This window comes from Lissotriton vulgaris, chromosome 3_1 (assembly GCF_964263255.1).
Source record: "Lissotriton vulgaris chromosome 3_1, aLisVul1.2, whole genome shotgun sequence".
Lineage (NCBI taxonomy): Eukaryota > Metazoa > Chordata > Amphibia > Caudata > Salamandridae > Lissotriton > Lissotriton vulgaris.
In genome coordinates, this window is record NC_141689.1 from 12,290,866 (window position 1) to 12,317,523 (window position 26,658).

Here is a 26,658-nt window from a genome sequence, read left to right on the forward strand (position 1 = left end):
TTTGACCAAATACAACATTGCCTTCTTGACTTTTTTAACATCCACTAAATCTTGCCAGATTTTCTTACTCTTTGTTGGAACCCCATTAACTAGAATAACTAAAGGATCTTCTTCTACTCTTTCTACACCAATTGTATTAATATTTTTCTTTACATCTAGAGGCAAATAAACAACTCTTCCCTTTAATCCTCTCAGTAAATCTGATGCAGGCAATTTCCCTGTCTTAGGCTCCATGCGTACAATAGCCTGAAAAGGATGGACACATTGAATCAAAATAGATTCATAAGTATTTAGATCCATCAATTCAGAAGGAATATCTATCAACTGAAGATTATTATAAACTGCTCTAGCAGGCATTCTATTTTCATTTAATTTATTTGAACAATAATTACAAATACGCTGATCCAAACTCAAATCAAAAGAATTCTCCACCAACAAAATCCTTCCATTCACTATTATTTTCCAATTCACTTTTTGCATATAAATCAACTAACCTAGTCTGAATCTTATAATGAGTCAGTCGACAACACACACAAGTTAAATTAGGCCTCTCACTTGATTTCACCTTAAACTTGATAATTTCCTCATCAAACTTTTCAATACTTGAAATTTGTCCATTATCTTCTGCATTACCATCCATTACTATATCTATTTCTACACTGTCCTGTTTGTTCCCAAAATAACAAAACTCAATTTCTTCACAAATAGTCTTCACATCCACTTCAGATCCATGCAAAAGAGCACTGTTTAACTGTTTAAGCTTAAGTGCGGGACTTTTTGCATAATACAACTTTCTCACTAATTTCCTCACGTTATTATGATGCACTGCTAACATCCTAAAATGATGAAAAACACTCCGACAAACTTTTCTAGAAAGACAAGCTAGTGAATGCCCATGCAAACCTGTGCTTTCTCTCACTCTGCAAAGATCTAACTCTTGCAGGATCTTCATTTTTTGTTTGAGACTTTTCTTACTATATGTACGTAAGAAATTTCGAAGCAAATCGATTGATTCCTGTCGCACACTACAAATACTACTGCATTTCCATGTGTACACTGGACCCTTAGTACGTCTCCCTAAAACTTCATCAGCTAACACCTCTAATGCATCTCTAGATACAAGTTTCTCTTTTTCCATCACACAACTATCTTTCACCTCATATGCTCGACCACTGGTGTCAACTGCATGCACCAAATCATTTTCCTGAAAGTAACTCTCCTCATTGAAAAAAGGCTCAGAACTTGAACTATGCATCCATTCACCAGAAAATGCTTCACAAAAATTACTCTGATTAATAATTCTTTTCCATCTACTGTTCGATTTGAAAACATCAATGGCCTTATTAAGTATCCTAATTCTATTGATTATTAAAATAAATAATTTTTTCTTAACTTCAAAAGCCTGATCAACAATCTTTTCTACACTTTTCTTTTTCTTGTAAAAAGCAGCTCTCAGTTTACTTTTCTTATCATTTTTTAGCAAATTTAAAACTACCCTATTGCGAAACATTCGCCTACGAATGTCCCTAAAAAGATTTACCCTTCTATTGCTATCCATTCTCTTCTCTCCTGCTCCAATGGAAACATTTTTTGTGGGCTTCTCCTTCCTTTTTAGATTTGTTGACTTTTTCTGTATATTCACATTAGCAATATCATTTTTTTTTCTACGACATATGTTGCGAAGAAAAGACTTAATTGGCTTACCAGAAGCTTTTCTGGTGTTTTTTGAAGTAGTTGTTGAAGAGGATTCCATAAACTCTGTTGTTGATGTTCTCCTTTTCCGTATGGTATTTTTGATATTTCTTTGCCTTGAAGGCATTTTTGCTTGCTTTTCAGAAGTTGATTTGAATCTGTTGTTCTGTTAAAAAAACACATGAAAGACCACTATTAGCAAACAACAAAGTAATGTTAAAAAGCAAACAATATAAACAATAAATTGCAACATATTTAAGTTTATACAATAGCAACTCAGGGCTTTATTTATAAAGGCCTTGCGCCACCAGTGCGTCACTTATTACCCATGTTTAAAGTGATGCATCAGCTGCACAAGGCAATCATAAAAAAGGGCCAAATGAAAATACCAATCAATTGCACCCAAAAATCGATTTTTGAATAACATGTAAGAAACACTGCGCAGAACCTATGAACAACCACTCAATATCATCAAACAAAGTCAGGGCCTTATTTATAAAGGCCTTGCGCCACCAGTGCGTCACTTATTACCCATGTTTAAAGTGATGCACCAGCTGCACAAGGCAATCATAAAAAAGGGCCAAATGCAAATACCAATCAATTGCACCCAAAAATCGATTTTTGAATAACATGTAAGAAACACTGCGCAGAACCTATGTACAACCACTCAATATCATCAAACAAAGTCAGGGGCTTATTTATAAAGGCCTTGCGCCACCAGTGCGTCACTTATTACCCATGTTTAAAGTGATGCATCAGCTGCACAAGGCAATCATAAAAAAGGGCCAAATGCAAATACCAATCAATTGCACCCAAAAATCGATTTTTGAATAACATGTAAGAAACACTGCGCAGAACCTATGTACAACCACTCAATATCATCAAACAAAGTCAGGGCCTTATTTATAAAGGCCTTGCGCCACCAGTGCGTCACTTATTACCCATGTTTAAAGTGATGCACCAGCTGCACAAGACAATCATAAAAAAGGGCCAAATGCAAATACCAATCAATTGCACCCAAAAATCGATTTTTGAATAACATGTAAGAAACACTGCGCAGAACCTATGTACAACCACTCAATATCATCAAACAAAGTCAGGGCCTTATTTATAAAGGCCTTGCGCCACCAGTGCGTCACTTATTACCCATGTTTAAAGTGATGCATCAGCTGCACAAGGCAATCATAAAAAAGGGACAAATGCAAATACCAATCAATTGCACCCAAAAATCGATTTTTGAATAACATGTAAGAAACACTGCGCAGAACCTATGTACAACCACTCAATATCATCAAACAAAGTCAGGGCCTTATTTATAAAGGCCTTGCGCCACCAGTGCGTCACTTATTACCCATGTTTAAAGTGATGCATCAGCTGCACAAGGCAATCATAAAAAAGGGCCAAATGCAAATACCAATCAATTGCACCCTAAAATCAATTTTTGAATAACATGTAAGAAACACTGTGCAGAACCTATGTACAACCAATCAATATCATCAAACAAAGTCAGGGCCTTATTTATAAAGGCCTTGCGCCACCAGTGCGTCACTTATTACCCATGTTTAAAGTGATTCACCAGCTGCACAAGGCAATCATAAAAAAGGGCCAAATGCAAATACCAATCAATTGCACCCAAAAATCAATTTTTGAATAACATGTAAGAAACACTGCGCAGAACCTATGTACAACCACTCAATATCATCAAACAAAGTCAGGGCCTTATTTATAAAGGCCTTGCGCCACCAGTGGGTCACTTATTTCACATGTATAAAGTGATGCACCAGCTGAACAAGGCAATCATAAAAAAGGGCGAAATGCAAATACCAATCAATTGCACCCAAAAATCGATTTTTGAATAACATGTAAGAAACACTGCGCAGAACCTATGTATAACCACTCAATATCATCAAACAAAGTCAGGGCCTGATTTATAAAGGCCTTGCGCCACCAGTGCGTCACTTATTACCCATGTTTAAAGTGATGCATCAGCTGCACAAGGCAATCATAAAAAAGGGCCAAATGCTAATACTAATTAATTGCACCCAAAAATCGATTTTTGAATAACATGTAAGAAACACTGCGCAGAACCTATGTACAACCACTCAATATCATCAAACAAAGTCAGGGCCTTATTTATAAAGGCCTTGCGCCACCAGTGCGTCACTTATTACCCATGTTTAAAGTGATGCATCAGCTGCACAAGGCAATCATAAAAAAGGGCCAAATGCAAATACCAATCAATTGCACCCAAAAATCGATTTTTGAATAACATGTAAGAAACACTGCGCAGAACCTATGTACAACCACTCAATATCATCAAACAAAGTCAGGGCCTTATTTATAAAGGCCTTGCGCCACCAGTGCGTCACTTATTTCACATGTATAAAGTGATGCACCAGCTGCACAAGGCAATCATAAAAAAGGGCCAAATGCAAATACCAATCAATTGCACCCAAAAATCGATTTTTGAATAACATGTAAGAAACACTGCGCAGAACCTATCTACAACCACTCAATATCAGCAAAGAAAGTCAGGGCCTTATTTATAAAGGCCTTGCGCCACCAGTGCGTCACTTATTACCCATGTTTAAAGTGATGCATCAGCTGCACATGGCAATCATAAAAAAAGGCCAAATAAAAATACCATTCATTTGCACCCAAAATCGTTTTTTGTATAACATTTTAGAAACACAACACAGGACTTATATACTAGCATACAATTTCACTTCTAAAACATAACTATCTGCTTCCAAATATTCTCCATAGAGCAAATAAGTATCTATCTAAATTAAATAAATCATTACTTACCTTTACAAATGCTTTTGGAGATTGAGAACAGTGTCAGACACACACATCAATTTTTCTTTATCAGAGCAAAAGGTGTGCACTCAATACACTGAAACCAAGACTGGCATAGAAAATCTCTATCTGTGTACACATATGCTTTAATTCAACCAATCAAAAGTCTTCCCTCACTATTTTCAAACCAACACCCATCCCCCTCTCAGACCTTTCTATCTGTTACCATAGCAACTCCCTCCTAACTGAACTCTAAGGTTCAAAAGTTTATCTTACAATGTTGCAAATTAACTCAGCAAGGATGTTTGACCTCTCAATACAGCAGCTTATCCAAAGTATTTTTGCTTTTGGTGACTTTTTTTAAACCATTCAAATTGCTTCTTTCACACAACATAACCATGCACCCTAACTTTCAGTTTTCAACTATCTGAATCCACCAATCATTGCTTGTGATTCAAGAGCAGGGAAACTCCACAATTATTTTTTTGTAAACTCCTACTGTTCCAACTGCCATTTCATTCCCACACTTCATCTGACTGCACCAGAACCTTCTCACATCATGTATTCTGTCTGGATTTTTGGACATAGCTACATCCACTGGGCTCAAAGGTATGCAGCTAGCAGAAATTTTCATAACCTTATTTATCAAATGTGGAAATCAAGTGGATTGGCCACAGAGGATTGAAATGTCATCAATTGATACCATTGGTGAAAACCTTTTTGCATCTGCCACAACCTGACCTTATAATTGTGCACTGTGGTGGGAACGATCTAGGCACATTGACTGGGGTAGGTCTGGAAATGCTTTTAAAGGACACCTTTGAGCAATTAATGGCACTTTTTCCTCAAACTGCCTTGGTATATTCCAATATATGCCAAAGACAGAAATGGAACTGGTCCAACCAATTTTGTCCACAATTTGAGAAAGCACGGAAACATGTGAATAAATCTGTTTCTGCTTACATGAGAGACTATGGAATGGGTTCAATATACAATAATAACTTGCGTTACAACATGCAAGACATCTACAGAGAAGATGGAGTGCACTTCTCAGATGAGGGGAATAGAATATTCCTCCTGAATTTAAGAATGTGTATTGGAACCTACTTGTAGGTACCTAAATCAAGCACAGAACCCAAAAGCTCTTTTCATAGCTACCCTACCTCTGATCATTCAAAACGTTTCTTTTTTTCTAACTTTTTTCACTATTTTTCACCAAAGTACGCTGCCCGGGACGCTTACCGGTGCGCGTACCGGGCGCCCCCCCGCGGAAAATATTACAATTTTTTTTTTGTTTTTACCTTTATGAGCCTCCTAAGACCCCCTCAGAAAACCTAGAGGGTCAAGAAGTCTCTACTGTGCCCCCTTCTAGCCATACCGAACATTGGTCGCCCTCCATCTTGTGTGTCGATTGTTCCGAAACACAAAATGGAGGACTCCCGTTACGCTGCCGGTGCGTCCGTAAAGTAATTTACGGAAAAACCACTGGAGACACTTTCATCAAATATAGAATAGGCCCTACTACATAGCAGTCCCTACCATTTGCCCAAATTTGGTGAAATTCCATTGAGACATTTAGGCTACAGGCCTGTCTAAATATCCTGAGGTAAATTACATGACAAAAACACATATGAAATGTTAGAATTTACAACCAATTAAAAAGTTTCTTTCATTTTCTACGATTATTTCCTGACGTTTGATTGGTTAAGTACAAGAATATATATAAAGAAGAGAGGGAAACACAGCCATTTTGACTACTGCTTCCAGAAGTACATTTGAAAACAAATAACACTGACAACTTCAACTGATTTCTCCAAGGTAAATTGTTATTATGGAAGTATATTGTACACTTTAAGTTAATTTCTGAAAAAATATTCTGTTAGTTATATGCTATCCCTCTATAATAGTTATAGATAGAGATAGACTTCTCTGTAATAGTTATGGATTGAGTTAGGCTTCTCCGGTATACAGTACCCTAACTCTACTAATATAGTTAATTTGTATGCAATTTTCAGAAAGAAAATGGAAGGAGAAAATCAAGCAAATGTTACTGCTATCAAAATAAAGGTGGAAAAACCAGAAGAGCAAAGAGATGAAGTAGATTTCATGGATGACTCTTTGGATGAACAGTTAATAGAATGTTTGGAAGAAATGGAATCATGTACTTATAATTATGAGGAAATTCCGGACAATATTATGTTAGAAATTTTATTAAATTATGAAAAAGAATCAGAGGAATAAATTTATATTTAATAATTTTAAATTGTTTGAGACAATATTCAGTTTTATATGTAATTCATAAAGTATTACCAAAAATGTTTAAAATATAAAGTGAGACTTATAGTATACTGTTCAACTATTTTTCTGTAACATAGTAAGTTTACTCATAGTTACTACCTTTCTCCCACTATATTATCTCCTATGAATATTTTACACCTCATTTTCATAAGGGAGCAGGATAGACTACTCATGATCCCCTAGAAATTCTCAGGGAGTGCTCTGTTTCTGCTTTCCAGACAGACTATGTTATGAATTCCATATACCACAAAAAATACAATACCAACATGCAAGATGTCTACAAAGGAGATGGTGTACATTAAATTTAAGTCTCTTCATTGGTACCTACATGTAGGTACTTACATAAAATAAAAAACTTTTAAAAAAAACAATTAATAAACATACAATTTTTTGAAGTGATTATTTTTCCATAGTACCCTCCTTGATACGCTCCCCGGTGCGCGTACCGGGCGCTTCCCCCGCGAAAATCGAAAAAAAAAAAAATGTTGAGACCCCGCGGGGCCCTTTAATGGCCCCCACATCAAACCTAGGGGTACAGGGGGTGTCTACTCTGCCCCCTTATGGTCATTTCCCCCTTTGTTTTGGCCACCTCTCATGTCTCAATCCTACCGAGACTCAAGATGGCGCCGCTCCGGACTGTTTAGAATGTTTACAGACACCCGAGAGCCAATCAGCTTTCTGCGCGCAAGTCGCGTGGCGCGCCCGGTGCGCTCCCCGGTGCGCGTACCGGAGCGCGGCTACAGATATATATATTTTTTTGAACCTAAATTACTCAAAATCCACTGGAGCACATATCTTGAGACATAGCAAAGGCACATCGGGCTACCAGTCCCTACAATTTTGCCAAGTTTGGTGGAAATCCATTCAGCCGTTCGAGCTAAAAGTGAAATCGACCGCCCTATGGAAATTAACATGGGGGAAACGCGTTTTGGGACCCCCTTTTATCTCGGCCCCCGCTTGACGAATCCCCCCGAAACTTTCAGGGAAGGACCGGAACGCCGCGAGGCCATTTTCAGGACATTTTCAGGCAGATTCGTCAACCGGCGCAAAAGTTATTCCAAATAGAATTTTGAGATTTAACATTGAAAAAAATCCTAACTATAACTACCTACTGGCGACCGCCAGTAGGTAATATATATATATATATATACACTTGGGACACAGGTTTCTTCACCACTGTCTCACCTCCTGTTTCCTGGGTGCTCTTAACCAGCGTTGGTAAAACGCTTACAAACCGCAGCACATATCCACTCCGTAAAGTTGGAAAAATGGCAAGCACACTGGTATCCGATTTCGTGAATGATTTATTGCAAACCCCACTTCACCCCAGACAGACACGTTTCGCTATACAAGCTTCGTCAGTGTCAGTTTGTGTAAAGAAATAATCGCCATTTTAAACCCCACCAGTCATTGCTTTCTTCATCAACATAGAAGATGGTATCAATGGTAAAAGCGGTGGCCATCTTAAAGTGTATATGACTTTATGCAATTCATGGTTTAAAACGGCGAGTGATAAAGTGCTTAAGTGCTAAATCTTGAAAATTTAAAACAACAAACAATTCATTATTGAAGTACATTCCAGAAGGAAATTAATCATATGAATTCATAAACAGAAAGCGCAAGACAGTAGTTCTACATTCCTAGACTGTAAGGGTTGTAGCCTCCATGTACTGTCTTTTGCAATTTCTTATGCAACCTTGGGTCACAGTTCCATTTTTCATATAGGTGGGAAGAATCGGAGGTTGAAGCATCGGATGGAGAACAACCCCCAGCCCCTGCAACAAAAGGAAAAACAACTAAACAACCTTTTTTCGACGAATACCAAATTATGAAGGAGACCCGCCAACGGCCACAACCAAGGAACGATCCTTCTCAATCAAGCCAAAAAGGAGGACAAGGCGGGGCAAAAGGGGCAAAGGGAGGCACACAACAAATCACTTCACCGATGATAACGTGGAGTGCTTCAAACTGCAGGAGAAGATAAATGTGCTGGAAGATAATAATATCATCAACCTGTCCAAAAGAACATTAACAGGGGATGAAATCAAGGTGCTAAAGAAGGGGTTAAGTTTCTGTCCTGCAAGGGAATTCAACCTTGTTGAGACTAAAATAGATCTGTTCAGATACATCCACAAACTAAAATTCGAAAAAAATCTTTCTTCTAAATCCTAAAAATACGGTTATGGGAACGTATTTGGAAACCCCCACAGAGGAATCCTTAGAAGAACATTTTGATACCCTCTTGAATTTATTAATGACTCCTACACAGGAACTCCAAGAAAGAGGGTCACAAACTGAGGGTAACGGGATTGTATCTATAACACAAATACGAGATCAGAGCAACCTGAGGAACAAATCAAAAAAACTGCCAAATGCTTGTCAAGATGCTATTGATGTTTTCAGTGAAGCTGTGTTTTCGGATTTGGAAAAAATGGCAAAAGACAAGATGGATGTGAGAACATCTAACATCACGAGAAGGGAATGGGAGGCAATAAAGTCCCTCAAAAATGACAAATCAATTGAAATAAAACCTTCGGATAAAGGTGGGAATATAGTGATTTTTAGCAAAGAAAATTATGAACAGGAAGCACTTAGAAAATTGAAAGACACGGAGTGTTACACTGTCAAACAATGCTGATTAAATGGAAAGAAGAAGGCATGCTCAGTATGGATGAATGTTTGTTTCTCAAATGCGAATCAGCAGTACTTCCCACCTTTTACCACCTGCCGAAAATCCACAAAAATGCCAAGAGACCACCAGGGAGGCCTATCGTGTCTGCAATTGGTAATCGTTTGGAGAATACATCCCACTTCATTGACTCATATCTTGCCCCATTTGTTGAAGACCTATCCTCGTATGTGAGGGACACACAAGTTTTTCTCTGTATGATGGATAACATTTCCTGGGAACAGGACCTGCTCTTGATAACTTTAGATGTGGTAAATCTTTACACTTGCATAGCCCATGAAGATGGTTTGACAGCTACTAAGTGGTTTCTTGATAAGAAGCCAGATAAATATAGGGCACACAGTTGTATGCTGTTGAACATGATGCGGTTCTGCGTGTATAATAACATCATTATCTTTTCAGGCCAGTTGTATAAGCAAATCAGGGGTACCTCGATGGGCTCATGCTTCTCCCCCAGCTACGCGAACCTGTTCATAGGCTGGTGGGAGAAGCATGAGGCATGGGGAGGAACTAATGACTGATGGAACAACAAGATTTTACTGTGGACTAGGTATATAGACAATTTGTTTATTGTGTAGCGTGGCGACCAAACCTCGGCTGAGGAGTACATCGCCATTCTAAACAATAATGACCAAAATGTGAGATTCACCAGCACAATAAGTGCGACCTGTGTATGTTATCTGGATCTGGAGGTATTTATACAAAACAATACTCTACAGACTAGACTCTACACAAAACCCATGGCAAGAAATGCCGTGTTGCATGCGGAAAGTTATCATCCGGAGAGTCTGATCAAAAATGTACCCTATGGGGAACTTCTACGTTTAAAGAGAAACTGCTCAGCAGATATAGATTACCAACGTGCTCAGACTGATGCAAATAGGCAGTGATGTCATCAGTGATGTGATTTGAGATGTCATCAGTGATGTCACTGACCATGTCATGAATGATGTAATATGTGACATCATCAGCAGTGGATTGCGGGCGCGCGAGTTATAGTGAGTAGAACTAACTATAACGGGGGAATTTCAATGGTTTTGTATGAGTAAAATGTCCAGCTAACTATAACTGGTGTGAAACCTATGGTTTTTTCAGTGAATATATAAATATATATATATACATATATACAGCACATGGTTTCCACCAGTTTTCTCCAAAGAAACCACGCACTCCGGGGGTCGTTTTCGATTATTTTATTTCAGGTTCGCAACTTGCAGGGACTTGAGCTGGATACATATATATATATATATATATATATATATATATATATATATATATATATATATATATATATATATATATATATATATATATATATATATATATATATTCATAATTCTCATTGAATATACTTTGTAGTCTCTGTGGGTAAAAATGTCCTCATTTTTAAGGAGGTCATCTACAGCTTGCACACATTGCAGTAGTTCTTGGTCCCTAGTTTCATCCATAAATTCATTTTCATTTTCATTTTGAAAAATGTTTTCTTGGCTGCTCTCTTGCAGGACAATTTTAAATTCAACTTTCTGTTCGCCTTCCATTTTGCCTGACATTTGGATAAAAAAAATATATATTAGTAGAGATAGGGCACTGTTGGGATTAATTTTAGATAGGCAGTTTTTATCAGTGAATTTATCTTTTGGCAGTGTATAGTATCAGAGTGGAAATAGGACTATAAAAAAGTATCTGTGATTTAACCAAGAGAAGCCTAACTCCATCCATAACTATAACAGAGAAGTCTATCTAAATCTATAACTACTACAGAGGGATAGTATATAACTATCAGAAAAAGTTTACCATATTAACTTATAGTGCACAATATACTTCAGTTTTAAAAATATCAACTTACCTTTGCAAACAAGTTGAAGTGTTTAGTGATAATTCAATTGTAATATACAACAAGAAGTAGCAGTCAAAATGGCTGTGTTTCCTTCTCTTCCTTTATATATATTCAGGTATATAACCAATCAAATGTCAGGTAATAAAAGTAGAAAATGAAAGTAACATTTTCATTGGTTGTCAATTCCAACACTTTAGATGTGTTTTGTGAAGTAATTTACCTCACGGTATTTAGAGAGGTCTACAGGCTTAATGGCTAAATGGAATTTCAATCAAATTTGTGAAAATGAAAGGGATTGTTATGTAGTATGAGCTAATGTATGTTTGGTGAGAGTGTCTCCAGTCGTTTTTCTGTGAATTACTTTCCCACCTTTTTTTTTGGACCGTTTCCCGGTATGCGTCCCGGTCCGCGAACCAGCAGCGTTACGGGAGTCCACCATTTTGTGTTTCGGTCGAATCAAGATACAAGATGGAGGGCAAATAATGTTCAGAATGGGTAGAAGGGGGCACGGTAGATGTATCTTGACCCCCTAGGTTTTCTGAGGGTGGCTGAGGAGGACCATATGTGCGGGAAAAAAACTTTTTTTTTTTTAATTTTGCGCGGTTACCTTCCAGTTCGCGTACCGGGTAGCGCTCTGGGAGCGTAGTTTGTTGAAAATTAGAGAAAAAAGTTAGAGAAAAATAATAAATGTGAGTGATCAGATGTAGGGTAGCTCTGAGAAGAGCTTTTGGGTTTATGGTACATTTAGGTACTTATAAGTAGGTACCAATGCACAGTCTTAAATTCAAAATGAAAATTCTGTTGCCCTCATCTGAGAAGTGAACTCCATCTCCTCTGTAGATATCTTGCATGTAGTAACGCAAGTTATTGTTGTACATGGAGCCCATTCCATGGTCTCTCATGTAAGCTGAAATAGATTTGTTTACATGCTTCCTCGACTTCTCAATTTGTGGACAAAATTGGTTGGACCACCTCCATTTCTGTCTTTGGCATATATTGGAATATACCAAGGCAGTTTGAGAAAAAGTGCCATTAATTGCTCAAAGGTGTCCTTTAAAAGCATTTCCAGACCTACTCCAGTCAAAGTGCCCAAATCATTACCTCCACAGTGCACAATTAACAGGTCAGGTTTTGGCAAATGCATAAAGGTTTTCACCAATGGTATCAATTGGTGACATTTTAATCCTCTTTGGCCCAACCACTTAATTTCCACATCTTGTAAATTGAGGTTAGGTAAATTTCTGTTCTCAGCATACCTTTGAGCCCAGTAGATGTAACTATGTCCAACAATCCAGACATTAAACTTGGTGGGAGAAGGTTGTGCTGCAGTCAGATGAAGTGTGGTAATGAAAGGGCAGTTGAAACAGTAGGAGTTTGTAAAGAAACAAAACTGTGGATTTCCTGTGCTAATGATTCATTAGCAGTGATTGGTGCATTTCCATTTCTGAAAACAGACAGTTAGGGTGCATGGATGTATTCTTTGAAAGATGTAATTTGAATGGTCAAGGAAAAAACATTTAATGACAGATTGCACTGGATACGCAGGTGCACTGAGAGTTCAGAGTTCAATTGAAACATTGTTGTGTGAACTTGCAAACATGAGAGGTCTTTCAGGAGGTGGTTGCTAAGCAAAAAAGGCAGAGAGGGCAGAGGGGGGAAGGGTTTTGATTTGAAAAAAGTGAGGGAAGAGTTATGATTGGCTAATATGAGAGATATGTGTAATGAATATCAGCATTTCTGTGCTTTCTATAGCTGCAGCCTCTGGAGTGCATCCTCTTTGTTCTGCTGAAGACAATTTGGTGTATTTTTGAGACTGTTTTGAAACTCAAAAAGTATTTGCTAAGGTGAGAAAAGATGTATTTAATTTAGATAGAGAATAGTATGATTTAAGGAGAAAATGATGAAGAAAGCTGTGTTTTTAAAATGTGGCTTTGTCTCAAGTGATATACAAATAGATTTTGTTTCTTTGAGAAATTGTAATTGCATATTCTGTGTAGAAATCTGGCATGCAGTAACACAAGTTATTGTTGTACATGGAGCCCATTCCATGGTATCTCATGTAAGCTGAAACAGATATGTTGTGTTTAAAAACGATTTTTGAAAACAATTACATTTCTGGATATGTTCTGCTAGAGCTTCATAGGTTGTTTGGGCCATATTTATAAGGCATTTGAGTGTCTCTGATGTTATTGTTCCCATTTTAATTGAATAGCTTTCTTCATGGGGCTAGTTTCTGGAATGGGGCGACCAATCGGTCCCCCCGAACGTATGGTGGAGTACCCCGATCCCCCCGGGAAGCCATTTTGGGCGGAAGGCGCGTCTCGGCTGGTATGCCCGAAGCGGCGTAGCCGGGGCGCGCTTTTTCCCGCCCAAGAGTGGGTTGTCCTAGACACCGAAGCCGTCCGCCACGCCCAGGGAGGCGGGAGGAGGCGGGTTCACGCCCGCCCAGAGAAGAATAAAAGGAGCCACAAGCCAAGGAAGCATCCTCTTGTTCCTGTGCTCTGAAGCTGCACCTCCTCGCTGCACGTGAGCTCGAGACGGAACGAAGAGCCAATTTTGAAATTTGTAATTTCTCTCTTTTTTCTCTCCTAGCGCTACAAATCATGCCGGGCAAAAGAGTCGCAAAGAAGGTCAGCACCGACCAGATGCTCCGGATGTTGATGAAGGACATGGCAGAGATGAAAAGAAAAATGGCGGCCAGGGACGGTGCGGGAAGGCCAAAGAGACTCAATCCGACGGAGGCCCCGGCCGGCAGAAGGAAGAGGGCCAGGAATGGGTCGAACGAAGACGAGGCCCCAGTTCCGGAGGCTCCCCCGATGAGCCCTCCTAGACCAGCGGGGATTCCCGCGCCGGCTCCTGCTGAGGGTCAGCAGATCCCCGTTGTGGTTAACCCAGTGGACGAAGGGGACATGCCCCCGGAATTGGCCGCTCAATTGGCGGCATGGCTGGGTAATAGCAGCGGGTGTCCCGCGGTCCCGGTGGACACGGCTGAGGAAGCCAAGCAATTAATGAGGCAGTTACGGCAGTCTCGAGAGGCCGCGAAACCTCCTTGTCCTTTTATTTCCCCGCAGGCTCCAGTAGAGCAACCCGCGGCAGGCATAAGTTCGGCAACAACAGCAGTCACAGCTTCTAGCTCAGGTAAGCAGCTAATGCCGATTGCGGGGAAGGGGTCGGTACCCGCGAGAAGGGAGAGATTGGCTCAGCATATTCCGATGGAGTTAAAAGAACGGATATGGGCTGAGAAATATGTAAACATGTTCTCCTTACTAACCGACCACTATGAGATCGAGCATGTGAAAGTTCAGAAGGAACTCATGCATCCGAGTGTTTGGCGCGCAAAAATGGCCGCCTTTAGAGTCGATAAGACGATAGGTAACTGGGGTAGAGCATTTAGCATATTCACTTCGATTATGGGGGAACGGAGACCCGATTTGTTGACCGAGTTACCGGTGTACCAGTCACGTATTATGGAATTTTCGCAGACATATGGTGGCAATGAGTGGTTTTGTTATGATAATATCTTTCGTAAGTCCAAAGAGTTTGATGCATCTCTGACGTGGGATTGTTATGACTCCATTTCTTGGCAAAGGATGGAACAATCAGGCATGCTGAAGGCGCCATTGTTGGGGGGGGGCGGGGGTGACCTTTCCCGCCAATCATCCGGGGCGCCCTTTCGGACGGGAGCAAGTAACGAGCATCACCCAAAGCCGAACGGCAATACAGGTAAAAAAGGGGTATGCTGGAACTTTAACAAGGGAAAGTGTACGAGGCCCCACGGGTAATGCAAGTTTAGACATGAATGTGGGGGGTGTGGACAGTCTTCGCATCCCGAGACCATGTGCAGAGCCAAAACTGGTGATAACGGCAGTAGGGGAAGCGCCAAACAGGTCTGACATAGTCCGAGGGGCGGCTTTACCTACACCGGTGGATACCATGGCAATGATTCCTTGGCTCAGCGAATACCCTGATCATGTCTCCGCTGGGGTGCTGCGAGACGGGTTTTCTTACGGTTTCCGCATCCCGGTGGGGAATTTTCAGGGTAAAGCACAATGTAGGAACCAACTTTCGGTCCTGCATAATACGGCAGTGGTGCAAGCAAAGATTGGGAAAGAAGTAGCCCGGGGTCGGGTGGCAGGACCATTCAACACGCCACCAGTTCCTAATTTTGTTTGTTCGCCATTGGGAGTGGTCCCCAAGAAGGACCCGGGTGAGTTTAGACTAATACATAATTTGTCAGCCACGAGGGATTTGTCAGTTAATGATGCAATAGACCCAGAGCTTTGTTCGGTGCGGTACGCATCCTTCGACGATGCGGTCGCCATGTTGAATCGCCTGGGGCCCGGAGCGCTGATGGCCAAATCTGACATTGAGTCCGCGTTCCGGTTGCTCCCGGTACACCCGGACGATCAGCGTCTCCTGGGCTTCATGTTTCAGGGGCGCTATTACATGGATAAATGTATGCCAATGGGCTGTTCCATATCGTGTGCTTATTTTGAAAAATTCAGTTGTTTTCTGCAATGGGCATTCACAAGGATTACGGGTTTTCAACATGTCATGCATTATCTAGACGATTTCCTGTTTCTGGGGGCAGCCGGGGACACAGAATGTGCATAGGCACTTAAAGAATTTTGTGATTTGATGAGTCTGTTCGGTGTGCCATTGGCGCCAGGTAAGACTGTGGGGCCCTCAACTTCCCTCGAGTTTCTTGGTATAGAGCTCGATTCCGAAGAAGGTTGCTTCCGCTTGCCAATAGAAAAGGTGCGGAAATTCAGGGCTTCGCTTGGAGCATGTATTAGAGAAACTAAGGTGAACTTGCATCAATTGCAGCAGACTGTGGGCCAGTTGAATTTTGCCCTTAGGATAATGCCGATGGCCCGCCCCTTTTCCCGCTCGATTGCACAAGCCATGGTCGGTCTTAAGGAGGGGCATCACCGCACGAGACTCTCGGCCGAGATTCGTCAGGACATGCGCATTTGGTTGGCATTCTTGGCGGATTTCAATGGTCGGGTTGTCTGGACGAAGCCGGCGGTGTCCTCCGAAGAGTTGGGGCTATGGACAGATGCGGCAGGGAGTATAGGCTTTGGCGCCATATTTGTCAATCACTGGTCGGCTCAAACGTGGCCGTCATGGTGGCACGAGAGTGGGCTAACAAGTAACATTGCCTTTCTCGAACTGTTCCCTATTCTGGTGGCCTTGAAAACATGGCCTGAGGGGTTTAGGGATCACTCTGTGGTGTTCTGGTCTGATAACATGACCGTGGTTGAGTGTATCAATAGTCAGGCAGCACGATGCAAATGGGTTTTGAGGTTGCTCAAGGAAATTGTTTTACTAAGTATGCAATTGAACGTGCTCTTTAGAGCGAGGCATGTGCCAGGAGTGCTGAATCAGGCTGCTGATGCGCTTTCTCGTTTCCGTATGCAGGCCTTCTGGGGTTTTCTGCCCACAGCGGACCCGGTGGCGGCACCATTTCCCGAAGCTCTCTGGTCTCTCGGTGCCCCGAACTACAAAACCTCGTGGGAGAGAGTTTAGCACCCAGGACAAGGAAGGCATACAAAGGGGAGTTCTGTTCCTATTTGTCCTTTTTGGGTTCAGCTAGGGGAGAGCATTGGGGTCAGGAAGAATTTGTCATAGGGTTTTTACTGTCTCTACGCAGGGCAGGTAAATCGGTGGCCACGGCCCTGAGGCATCGGGCTGCCATTTCCTTTATGGCGCGGGCTCATGGGATCCAGGACCCTACAGCGTCTTTTGTGATACAGAAAGCGCTGCGCGGGTGGCAACGCTTTGAGGGTCGCAGAGTAGATGTTAGGCACCCGATAGGTTGGGATAGGTTGGCCCTATTACTGTCCGTACTTCCTGCTACTTGTTCATCCCAGGCGGAAACAGTGTTATTCCGGGCCGCTTTTGCATTAGCATTCCATGGGGCTATGCGGGTAAGCGAACTGGTGGCAAAGAATAAGCAGGATACGGGGGGTGGACTGTGCCGAGAGCACGTTCAAGTAAAGGGGGAGACAATGATTGTCTCGTTTGTCAGGTCCAAAACCGATCAAGGCGCGATCGGGGATAGCGTAGTAGTCCAGCGGATCCCCGGATCTCCCATATGCCCGGTTGCATGTGTCAAGGAATATTTGGCGCAAAGGGCGGCATCATGGGGAGGGACCTTGCTGAGACATGCAGATGCCACCCCACTGACGAGGTTTCAGTTCCAGCGGGTGCTTGCAATGGCAATCTCGGCTGCGGGCCTGAACCCGGGCGAGTTTGGGACCCATTCCTTTCGGATAGGGGCTGCTACGGAGGCTACAGCCAGGGGTCTGAGTGTTGAAAAAGTGAAACAGTTGGGGCGTTGGTCCTCGAATTGTTACAAAAGATATGTGCGATTGCACATGTTGTGAAGCTGATATCATGTACTCACGCTTCTTGTTTTGTTTGGTTACAGTGTCGCAAACCTACGAGGCGGGGCGGACTGTGCAGTCGGCCCGACACCTGGGAACCAGCGGTCAGAGATCACCGGCTGATGAGAAAGTGGTGTGGGTCGTGGGCCACTCATACGTGAGGCGTGCCGGGGACGTATTCAAAGCAGGTGACATGATTCACACAGCTGGGGAATACGGGTACAGGGTGACCTTCTACGGAAGGGGCGGGCTCTGTATTGACCAGTTTCAACCTTTTCTTGAGGGTTTGTTAGGGCGGACAAGGTCACCGCCAGCTATAATCATAGTACATCTTGGGGGCAATGATTTGGTGACCACTGGTAGACGACTACTTCTCGAGGCGATACTATCCACAGTAAGTTGGTTGGCGAGGAGGGTTCCAGGGTGCACGATTGCATGGTCCCATATGATTCCACGAAAGGTGTGGCGGGGGGCTAATTCAGTGTCTGCTATAAATCATTCTGTGAAAAAGATTAATAACAAGCTTGGTAGACTGTTCCGTACCAGTACATTGCATTCGATTCCTCATGGTTGTATCAGGGGGGACAATATGTATCTAGAGGATGGGGTCCATTTGTCCCGGGTGGGGAATTCTTTACTCATAGGAGACCTCGTAGCCTGGTTAAGGAGTTTGCAACATGACCTTTAGGTAGGAGTTTTGTGGGGGGTCCGGATAGCCGGTCAACTATCCGGCCTGTGGCGGTAAGGTCATGATCGGTGAGCAGTCATTGGAAGATCCCTAGGGGGGGGCGTCACCCATTACGGATGGGAGCGCCCGGGGGGAGGTGGCCATTGGCCCCTCAACGGGGAGGCGGTCCCTTCTAAAGGACGGGGCGCCTAAAGGAAAGGGAAGGCGGTCAAGGCCCCTCCCTGGATAGGAGGGGCTACGGGCCCCTCCTGGGAATTTCCCGGGGCCAGGACATCTGCGACGGCAGATGTGGTAAGTTGTGTAGGGTGGGGAGGGGGGTCTACGCTACCTTCTAGACACCTCACACGAGTCCTCGGACGACCACGTACATGGCGTCGAGTTAACAGGGGCCCCCGTCAAGACAAGGGAAATTGGTATGGCACATGAGGTGCAGTCCTCTCTGCGGCCGCCCCTCGCAAGTGAGGGGGGAGTTCTGGTTTAGGGATCTGACACTGGTTACGACCTTGCCGTTGGCCCTTAACATTAGGATGTACAATTTCAATTTGAAATGCATTTTTGTAAGGATGTTAGTATCGGCTAGGAGAACCTTTGTATTAGATATATGTTAAGGTTAGCCAAACATCGTAATGTGGATATGAAATTGTACATGATATGAAACTGTTATTTTAATGTTTTGATTTTGTTTCATATTTTAATAAATACGGCCGGGAAGGGTAACTCCCTTCCCGCCTTCCAAAAGTTCAAGAACTGTTTCCGGTTTCCCAATTCTTGGGGATTGTATTGAGAGGGGGTTGCGGGTATCTCAGCCATATGGAAAGGGGCGACCAATCGGTCCCCCCGAACGTATGGTGGAGTACCCCGATCCCCCCGGGAAGCCATTTTGGGCAGGAGGCGCGTCTCGGCTGGTATGCCCAAAGCGGCGTAGCCGGGGCGCGCTTTTTCCCGCCCAAGAGTGGGTTGTCCTAGACACCGAAGCCGTCCGCCACGCCCAGGGAGGCGGGAGGAGGCGGGTTCACGCCCGCCCAGAGAAGAATAAAAGGAGCCACAAGCCAAGGAAGCATCCTCTTGTTCCTGTGCTCTGAAGCTGCACCTCCTCGCTGCACGTGAGCTCGAGACGGAACGAAGAGCCAATTTTGAACCCACCATCCCCTGAAGACAGCAAGTTGTTGTGGTATAAAGTTCGTTTTTACGTAGTAGTTTTTTTCTTGCAGGTTGTTTCTGAATAAAGTTTATGATTCGGTTGCAATAAAGTGGATAACTCTGTGCGGTATGCTTTATTAAAGACTTTCATCAGAGTGATTAGTAATGTTTTAAATGTTTTAGGTTGAGACGTGATCTGTTTTAAGTAGGAATGTCTCTTGCTTTTTAGTCATTAATCTTGTCGTATTTATTGTTTGGTCGGGCGGTAAGGTCATGATCGGTGAGCAGTCATTGGAAGATCCCTAGGGGGGGGCGTCACCCATTACGGATGGGAGCGCCCGGGGGGAGGTGGCCATTGGCCCCTCAACGGGGAGGCGGTCTCTTCTAAAGGACGGGACGCCTAAAGGAAAGGGAAGGCGGTCAAGGCCCCTCCCTGGATAGGAGGGGCTACGGGCCCCTCCTGGGAATTTCCCGGGGCCAGGACATCTGCGACGGCAGATGTGGTAAGTTGTGTAGGGTGGGGAGGGGGGTCTACGCTACCTTCTAGACACCTCACACGAGTCCTCGGACGACCACGTACATGGCGTCGAGTTAACAGGGGCCCCCGTCAAGACAAGGGAAATTGGTATGGCACACGAGGTGCAGTCCTCTGTGCGGCCGCCCCTCACAAGTGAGGGGGGAGTTCTGGTTTAGGGATCTGACACCGGTTACGACCTTGCCGTTGGCCCTTAACGTTAGGATGTACAATTTCAATTTGAAATGCATTTTTGTAAGGATGTTAGTATCGGCTAGGAGAACCTTTGTATTAGATATATGTTAAGGTTAGCCAAACATCGTAATGTGGATATGAAATTGTACATGATATGAAACTGTTATTTTAATGTTTTGATTTTGTTTCATATTTTAATAAATACGGCCGGGAAGGGTAACTCCCTTCCCGCCTTCCAAAAGTTCAAGAACTGTTTCCGGTTTCCCAATTCTTGGGGATTGTGTTGAGAGGGGGTGGCGGGTATCTCAGCCATATTGTAAATACACTCCCACCTGTGCTTGGTAAATTTAGATTTTGATTATGAGAGTTACATAGCCATGTTAAAAATGTCCCAAAAATGGTGCAAGGGCAATCAAAAAAACGCTTTCATGTGTCTTAAGGACATTTTTAGTCATTTCCTCTTGAATGTAGGTATACAATTGATTTATATGTTGTGTTTAAAAACGATTTTTTGAAATCAATTACATTTCTGGATATGTCCTGCTAGAGCTTCATAGGTTGTTTGGGCAATATTTATAAGGCATTTGAGTGTCTATGATGTTATTTTTCCCTTTTTAAATGGAAAGCGTTCTTCATGGGGCAAGTTTCTTGTAAATACGCTCCCACCTGTGCTTGGCAAATTTAGATTTTGATTATGGGAGTTACATAGCCATGTTAAAAATGTCCCAAAAATGGTGCAAGGGCATTCAAAAAAACGCTTTCATGTGTCTTAAGGACATTTTCAGTCATTTCCAACTGAATGTAGGTATACAATTGATTTATATGTTGTGTTCAAAAACGTTTTTTGAAATCAATTACATTTCTGGATATGTACTGCTAGAGCTTCATAGGTTGTTTGGAGCATATTTAAAAGGCATTTGAGTGTCTATGATGTAATTTTTCCCATTTTAATTGAAGAGCTTTCTCAATGGGGCAACTTTCTTGTAAATACGCTCCCACCTGTGCTTGGCAAATTTTGATTTTGATTATGGGAGTTACATAGCCATGTTAAAAATGACCCAAAGATGGTGCAAGGGCAATCCAAAAAAACGCTTTTATGTGTTTTAAGGACATTTTCAGTCATTTCCTCTTGAATGTAGGTATACAATTGATTTATATGTTGTGTTCAAAAACGTTTTTTGAAATCAATTACATTTCTGGATATGTACTGCTAGAGCTTCATAGGTTGTTTGGAGCATATTTAAAAGGCATTTGAGTGTCTATGATGTTATTTTTCCCATTTTAATTGAAGAGCTTTCTCCATGGGGCAACTTTCTTGTAAATACGCTCCCACCTGTGCTTGGCAAATTTTGATTTTAATTATGGGAGTTACATAGCCATGTTAAAAATGACCCAAAGATGGTGCAAGGGCAATCCAAAAAACGCTTTTATGTGTCTTAAGGACATTTTAAGTCAATGAGGAAACATAGGTGATGTAATTCTGAAAAAAGGAAAAAAACTCCACTTTTTTCAATTACATTAGTAGTGTTTCCTAAGTTTATGAATGACATTGTGCAGATGAAGTTTAGGTCTGACCACAGATTCAAAACAGGTCTGGCCTTTGTTCAAGAGTGAAGTGGACATGACTTACTTCATTGGTGGGCCGTCACATGTATTATCTCCTTTGTATTCTTCAACAAGCGAAAAACTCTTCTGCAACCGTGAGTAGGCCTCACCTTAAACAAACCTCTGGAAAGGCCACACCTTATCGTCATCCTGAATCAATCATTTAAAATGTCACGGAGAGATTTATGATAGGTGTATGCCTGTTTTGTACCACTGTGCGTCACTTTTGTGACGCAGTGGTGGTGCAAAAGATTTGCTATGTTAAATAATAAGTAGGGTGTTAAGTTTTTGATGACTGTTATTCATTTACTGTTTGGTAATAGTGGTTAATAACATTTTTTATAATATTTTTCCACAGATTCAACTGCAGATCATTTCAAAATTTGAAAATGCCAACTAAGAATCGAATTAGAAAGGCTAGAATACGTCAAAGACAGCAGGATCATCTATTATTGCAGCAGTCCTCTCCCCAAAAAAATTGTGAAATCACCAAGAAAGCTCCGGGTAAGACCACAAAATCATTCATAAGAAATATTTGTAGTATAAAAAGTATTTCTACAAAAAATGTTTCAGTCCAGAAAAAGAGAAGCAATTTAAATGGAAAGGAAAGACCAATCAAAAATGTTACTGCTAGAGCAAGAGATAACTCTGTGCATGATAGTAAAGGAAACAACAGTTTAGGGACATTCGAAAACGAATGTTCCGCAACAGGATAATAGTTAATTTATTAAAAAATATTAAGAAAGGCCAACAGAAAGTGGCATTTTATAAGAAAAAGAAAAATGTAGAGAAAATTATTGATCATGCTTTCGAAATTAAGCGAAAGTTGTTTATTTTGGTAATCAATAGAATTAGGACACTAAACAAGGTAATTTCTGATTTCAAATCAAATAGTAGATGGAAGAGAGTAGTTAATCGAAGTAATTTTTGTGAAGTTTTTTCCGGAGAATGGATGCATAGTTCAAGTTGTGAGGCATTTTTTAATGAGGAGAGTTATTTTCAGGATAATGATTTGGTGTTTGCAGTTGACACCAGTGGTCGAGCTTATGAAGTGAAGGATGGTTGTCCAGTTGAAAAAGAAAAACTTGTGACAACAGAGATAGAAGAGGTGTTAGGTAATGAGGTTTTAGAAAGACGTCCTAAAGGTCCTGTGTACATTTGGAAGTGTAGTTCTATTTGCAGTGTGCGACAGGATTCCATCAATTTGCTTTGTGATTTTGTACGGACATTTAATAAGAAAAGTTTGAAGCAGAAAATGAAGTTGTTGCAAGAATTAGATCCTTGCAGAGTGAGCCAAGTGACAGGTTTGCGTGGTCATTCACTGGCTTGTCTTTCCAGGAGAGTATGCCAGAGTGTTTTTCATCATTTCAGGATGCTAGCAGTGCATCATAATAAAGTGAGGAAATTAGTCAGAATGTTGTATCATGCTAAGAGTCCAGCAATTATGCTTAAACAATTATGTGCTGCTCTTTTGCATGGTTCTGAAATAGATGTCAAGAATATTTGTGAAGAAATTGAGTTTTGTTACTTTGGAAGTAAAGATGAGAATGTTCAAATTGACCCAGAAGTAGAGTGTAATGTTGAAGATAATGTACAGGTTTCCAGTACAGATAATTTTCAGAAGGAAATTGCCACGTTTCAGATGAAATCAAGTGAGAGGCCAAATGTCACTTGTGTGTGTTGTCGACGCACTTATTACAAGAATCAGATTAAGTTAGTGGATTTATATGCAAAAATTGAAAGGAAAAATAATAGTGAATGGAAGGATTTTGCCACATACTTGATGGTAGAAAATTGTTTTGATTTGGGATTGGATCAACGTGTGTGTACTTATTGTTGTAACAAATTAAACCAAAACCAGATGCCTGCTAGGGCGGTTCATAATAATCTGGGATTGGTTGAGATTCCTTCTGAATTGAAGGATTTAAATACTTATGAATCTATTTTGATTCAAAGTATCCATCCCTTTCAGGCTATTGTAAGAATGGAGCCAAAGACAGGGAAGTTGCCTCCATCAGATTTACAGAGAGGATTAAAGGGAAGAGTTGTTTATTTGCCTCTAGATTTGAACAAAAACATAAACACAATTGGAGTAGAAAAAGTGGAAGAGGAACCTCTGGTTATCTTAGTTAATGGGGTTCCGACAAAGAATAAGAAAATATGGCAAGATTTAGTGGATGTTAGGAAAGTCAAAAAGGCAACATTGTATTGAAGAAAAATAATAAGTACTATAAGAATGTATATGTTGCAGAAGAGGAAGTAAGTGATGAAGAGGATAGCGATTTGTGTGCTGGCCAAATTGAGAAAGTAGAGGCCTCTAAAAGTGAAGAAATATATGAACATTATAGTGTTCATCCTTTGCATTCCAAGGAAGTCATGGGGAATGCTATTGAGTTGTTTCAAATGAAACAAGCCAAAGGGAGTCCCATTAGTGTTTGGGAGGAAAGTTTGGAAGCTCGGTGTTTCCCACAGCTATTTCCAACAGGTCAAGGAGGAAGATATGATGAGCGACCTCATCAAATTCCTGCTTCTGAATACCGGACTTTACGATTGTATGCAAAAGATCCTAGGTTTCGTCAATGCATTCCCTATTTGTTTCATCTCCTGTTTGAAAGCGATCTGTCAGGACTGTCATATGCAGTGAACCACATCTTGAAAAGTGGTATACAGATGCGAAACATCTCGGCAAGGGACTTTATGGATAAAGTCAATGTCCAAGACAGTATTTTGGATTCTCACCTAATTAATCTCATGGCGTGTCAGCGTGGTACTAATGAATACTGGTACCGTCGTCATGGTGATTTAAAATGTATGCTGAAGAACTTAGGAACTCCGACATGGTTCCTCACTCTGAGCTGTGCCGAGTATGGCTGGGAAGACTTACTTGAATTTCTACGAGAGGCAAATGGAAACATTGAAAACATTGAATTCAAGACACCCGGAGAACTGTGCTCTTTGGATCCAGTGAATGTATGCAGGTACTTCAATCATAGATTTGAAGCTATGATGTCTTTCATCACAAATAAGAAGAATCCACCTCTTGGAGAGGTGTTGGATTTCTTCTGGAGAAAGGAGTACCAAGCAAGAGGTGCTCCTCATACACATATGTTGCTGTGGATCAAGGATGCACCTAAATTTGGAACAGATCCGGATGACTTAGTGATGAATTTCATAGAACAGTATTCTACGTGTTCTGTTCCAAATGCAACGGAGAAGAAAAGCCTAAGAGAAAAAGTTCTACGTTTCCAAAGCCATCGTTGTGGAAAGTACTGTCGTCGTAAATTCAGAAACAAGGACAAGTTCTACACCAAATGTCGTTTCAACTTTCCACGACCGGTGATTTCTAAAGGAAGAGTGAACAGTTTAATGTCTTCTCTGCGACATAATGTGACGAGGAAATCACCCAAAAATACATACAATTTGAAAAGGAACGAAGAGTCCAAGTACATCAACGACTACAACCCAGTGATTTTGTCCATGTGGAATGCTAACATGGATATACAGTTTGTGGCTGACAACTATGTGGCTGTGGCTCGGTATGTGACATCTTACATCACCAAAAAAGAAAAGACAGAATTGAAGGATATGTGGGAGGACATTTCCCATGAAAAGAGCCTCAGTAAGAAGTTGTACAGTTTCAGTCTGAAGATGTTGTCGCATCGAGAAATTGGAGCTTACGAATGTTCTGACCGGTTGTCTTCAGCAAGTCTTTATTCTAAATCCAGGAGTATCGTTTGGGCGAGTCTTGGTCTTGCTGCAACGCGTAATCGAGTTCTGAACCTTGTGCGGGAAATTGAGTATTTGGCGGAAAAGGAGCCAAACAGTACCGACATTTTGAAGACCAACATGTTGGATACATATTATCCAAATCGAAGCACTCACCTTGAGAATGTTTGTTTGTATGAGGTTCTACAAAATTACATATTCAAAAGGAACATCAAAGAAGATATTGAGAAAGGAGTGTATGCTGTAATTGGAAGTGAGGGATGTCTGGTGAAGCAAAGAAAATGTCACTTGGTAAATCATCGAAAATTGAGTGGCGAATCTCCAGAAAAAAAGGAGTTTTTCTATTTAGCACTTTTGCAACAGTTCAAGCCTTGGCGTGCAGAAGAGGAACTGCTTGGAGATTTCCTCTGTTACGAAGACTCTTTCACTGCCGCCAAGGAGTCCATAGAATGTCCTGCTTTTCCCAAATATCAAGAAATGTTGACTTTGGAAATTGAGCAGGAAGCAACGATTGCAGCTGAGATTGCCAGAGACAGTTCTCAGGACAGTCAGAGTTCTGTTTCATTGAGTCAGGATCCACTAGGAGGACCTATTATCGAAAATGAAGCTGCCACTGCTATGAATGAAGTGGAAAGAGCCATGGCACATGCTCAGGAGGATGCGGTTAACTTAGAAGACTTGGAAAAACAACTCAACGTTGAGCAGAGGAAAATATATGACGAAGTTACCAAGCAAATTGATCATGGATTAAGTCATGAGAAGAAAGAGTGCTCATGTACGTCGTTGAAGCCTGTCCGACTGTACGTGAGTGGAGAAGCGGGAACTGGAAAAAGTTTCCTTATTAAAGCAATTTCTTGTTATTTGCAGGAAAGGACTGAGTCATCGCTGTCTTGTGTTGTTACCGCTCCTACTGGACTGGCAGCACATAACATTAAAGGTATTACTTTGCATCGTCTACTGATGCTGCCAGTGGAGCATGACAACAAATTACAATACCACAAGTTATCTGGGGATGCTTGTTGTGAAGTTTCAAGAGTCTTGAGGAAAATGAAACTTCTTATCATCGACGAAGTAAGCATGGTTTCC